At 32.0% G+C, this 3,999-nt stretch overlaps 2 long non-coding RNA genes across 2 annotated transcripts in view; both read right to left on the bottom strand.

Moving 5' to 3' along the window:
* LOC112905805 overlaps window positions 1-1,896 on the bottom strand; it is a 13,482-nt gene extending 11,586 nt beyond the window's left edge. The window contains exon 1 of the long non-coding RNA XR_003232019.1: window positions 1,642-1,896. This is a non-coding gene — a long non-coding RNA (uncharacterized LOC112905805). The remainder of the gene's footprint in view (window positions 1-1,641) is intronic.
* On the bottom strand, window positions 476-1,540 carry LOC108737778. The gene is made up of 3 exons (XR_001937900.2): window positions 1,305-1,540; window positions 675-894; window positions 476-607 (listed from the first exon to the last, which is right to left on the bottom strand). It is a non-coding gene; the product is annotated as an uncharacterized LOC108737778 (long non-coding RNA).
* Window positions 1,897-3,999: the final 2,103 nt, after the last annotated feature.

Below are 3,999 nucleotides of genomic sequence, written 5' to 3'. Positions count from 1 at the left end.
CTGAAAGCGAATAGTGCAATTACAAGGACTAACGACAAATACTAATAGCTTTGGTAGAGAAGATCGGACAGATTTCGCCAAGGCAAGCTGGGCAGTCGCCTATTGCTCCTATTCCAGATAACCCACTGTACCCTGTCTGAAAGGAAGTAACGCTAGAGTAGACTCGCGAAAAGTGTATAAGACACTTTTAAGATCAACTAAATAGCTAAGCCCAAGGGAAGTCGTTCGGGGAGGCCCTCCCTAATTCCACAAGGGTGAGAAGAGAAAAGAACACGATAACGAAACGTTGAATCATGTAGAACTCGTAGGGTAAATGCAAAGCAATTAGGAAGAATATGCAGTAAGCTAAGCGAAGAGGTAAGCAAGATACATGTTAGACAAATACTACTAAAAAAATGAACATGTTAATACTAGTACTACCAAAAACAATAAATCATTACTAAAAAATAAAAACTACTCAAAAAATAAAAACATCTACAATCAAAAATTAATTTAATAAAACAAACTACAGAAAACGTGCAAAATAAAAAATTAATTCAACTAAAAAGCATGCATAGTAGAAAACTATTTCAAGTATGGGGTCTTCTTTGTCTTCTCCACTGTCGATCTGAAACAGATACGGTGGTAACAGATTAATAAAGAGCAATTAAATAACTTATATCAAATATTCTCACCTTAATTAACCACAGTAAGTAACGTTCTAAAGTCTGCAGGTCTGAGCAAACTACATCTAACAAGAATACCATTGCAGAAAATTTCTTGTTTCAGTGGTTTCAAAATTAATCACCAGTTGCCTCCCCCTCACATAATGCATAATGTTTCAAGGCAAAAAGTCAATGCATCAGCTGTTTCAGTAGCATTTTAACTGCAATTCCTTCTCATTTGTTGGACAACCTATATAAAAAAAAGGACAAGAAAAAGGAATTAATTACTACTTTTATAGCAAATAAATCAGTAACATTTTAAAGTGAAAGTATGGTGGTAAAAACAGGCGACAGGTAAAACAATAGATACATAAGGTAACATTCATTAACAATAAATTAACAGTTGTTGTTTTAAAAATTTCTATATTCAATGCTTCTCTTCCTGAATCATCTGACCCCCATATTAAAATAAAATATACATATATTTTGTTTTAAACTAACTTTCATACTGATGAAAAGGTCAGTTCTACAATAATTGTGCTTCTACTGTTTCTGAAACATTGTTTATAGCCTTCTTAGTAAATGACATGCATAATGCAGTGTTAAAGTAATGCCCAATTCCCTCCTCTCCTACTAATACTTAGAAGCATGTATGCTCACCTTAATTAACTACTAGATTCTCCTAGATGAAAAAATAACAGCTAGTTGACAACTTGTTTTCTGTAGCATCTAAATGAACTTGAAATTGATTTGCAATCCAATGTCGATGATGATGTTCCTGTTAAATAAATTGTTACATTAGACAATTATCATATAACTAATTTAGTTTCCATAGTACAGAATGTAATAACAGAATGTAAAACAGTGATGTTGAGTACCTCAAAAAGTCTTAATTGCAAAGGTACCAAAAGAGAAACTTACATATAGATAAGACTCAACAACTAGTATGGACTTTATTATTTTAATTTAATAGTTTAATTAGGGCATCAAGTCTTACCTTAATGATGTACAAAATGTTTTCACATGGAGAAAAGAGCAAATGAACTGTAGCAAGAACATTGTCATCATACACCATACATTTAGCGATACTTAATAGTCCAAATAATCTTCAATATGCTTTAAATAATAAATCAATCTGTAAAAGAGAAGAAAATAAAACTAATTAGCTGCACTATTAAAAAACAATACATGAAAATTAAAGGGTAATTATTAGCAAACAAAACTATGTAAAATTGCAAATTGCAAAATGGCGACGTAGCGTCAGCCTGAATATAGGCACAGACATGTCACAGATACATAGCAAAACAAATAGATACACAATTTTCCATTGAGCAAGAAAAAAATGAATATTGGATACGTTCAGAAACATTAATCAATCAATAAAAAAAAAATTGTAGTTCAAATTCAAACTTCAAAATTCTAGTTAGATTAAATATACTAATATGAGAATGATTGTTTGATTTCCTGACATATTTCTAATTAATTCAATATAAATGTGTTAGTTTGTTAAATTAAATTCTGAAGCCTCATGCAGTACAATTATTGTAATACGTAGTCGCTTATAAATTCATAATTTGTTAAAATCAAATTTACAATAAAAAATTATGATGTGAATTACTAAAGAAGCGTCTTTTCTATGTCGCTGAATTATTGTTTTATTGGCAAATACATTACAATCGATGTTACTAATTTTTACTGTTTTTCTTCTAATCCCATACACGTTATGAACAATGAACATAATTAATGATTAAACTGTTTCCTACACATCACGGTTGCATTAAAAACGTACACATTAACGAAATAAACTTTAGACTGTTAGGCACGTTAGATTTTAGGGATGTTGTCCTGAAGTGATAAGATTGAAGAAGGTTTTCGGGGTGCTACTCAGAAATGCATTAATAATTCGTAGGCTAGCATATAATTTTATACTAAAAATCCTCCTACATAAAAATACGTTCGTTCTTTTAACAAAATTCTGAAAAATAAAAAATTGTTTGCGGGCATTAGCTTTACAAAATATCCACGAGACGTACGACCATCCTTTGAACCTCTTCATTAGTGGATCATCGAGGTCATTAATTAAAACGAGAAAACAAACATACCGGCAAGATCGCCCTCCTATTTTTCATAATGTCATAATTATGTAGCAATTTTTTCTTCTCTCAAACATCTATATTAGGTGTCGCTCCAGGCGTTATACCTTATCTTTTTTAACGAACAATCCGATAACATCGGCAAGCACCGCTATAACATTTATTATGTAATATAAATGTGGTCTTACGGCATAGAAAAGAGGGAACCCATTCTCGTTCTCTTTTATGGTGCCTTCAGCGAACGTCTTCAACCACCCACATTGTCTATGCAAGTTTACAACTAAATCTTATAATATGCCACTATGGACCTTTTTGTCATTATTTAACTAGGAAATATTAGGTTTTCGGGCTCTCATTTATTTCTTCGTTATACATTCTTTATGAGCTGACATANCTTTCATTTTGCATATTAAATTTGACTGTTAAGACGGCAGATAATGTTTTTACAGAAAGTTGCGACTTCTCACTGCTCCAATAATCATTCCCTAGTGAAAATACCCTTTCAACAGCAGCATTAGTGCTTCGAAATTTGTATTAAAACTTTTAAATTTTCACGTGGGATATGTTCTACTCTAAAATGCCGAAAGATTTTTACCCATCTTTTATCAAGTTTTATATATTTTCTCATCTTTTTTTCTTTACTCTTCGAATTTCTTCAAAGAGAAAATTGTCATTAATAACAATATATTTTACCAATACAAATGAGTATAAAATTATACAAATGAGTACTTTCAGAGTACAGAATTTGAAAAGAGTACGCTTTGCGAAAAAAGAGTACAAAACTCAGTAAATGAGTATAGTTGGCCACCTTATCTAATATTATATGTCACTAACTAGACCTTCTCAGGCACAGGTCTAGTCAGAGACATATTAGAGACAGAAACGGAAGTTACGAGGGGTAGAGGTAGACCTAGACTAGATTACTGTTCGTAGACAGTTAAAGATGTGGTTTGTTCTAGTTTTAGGGAAATGCGAAGATTAGCTCAGGAAAGAGTGGAGGTACGTGTCCAATCAGTCTTAGGACTGACGACCTTAAGATGATGAACTAGTCCTTCATGTCCGAGGTATCCTACGAACATAACTCCTATTACTTATTGATTTTCATAAAACCTTATGTTCTCTTAGGGGCTATGCATAAAATGCAGAATTTCACATTTTTAGGTCAATCCCTCCCTCTTAGTCAGGTTAACTTACACTTTTAGTGACCCCCTAACAAACATTACGTCACAAAAAGCTAAAAAACGATTTCTTATGATTAAATT

Source organism: Agrilus planipennis, unplaced genomic scaffold (genome assembly GCF_000699045.2).
Source record: "Agrilus planipennis isolate EAB-ADULT unplaced genomic scaffold, Apla_2.0 scaffold185, whole genome shotgun sequence".
NCBI lineage: Eukaryota > Metazoa > Arthropoda > Insecta > Coleoptera > Buprestidae > Agrilus > Agrilus planipennis.
This window is presented reverse-complemented; position numbering and strand designations above follow the sequence as displayed.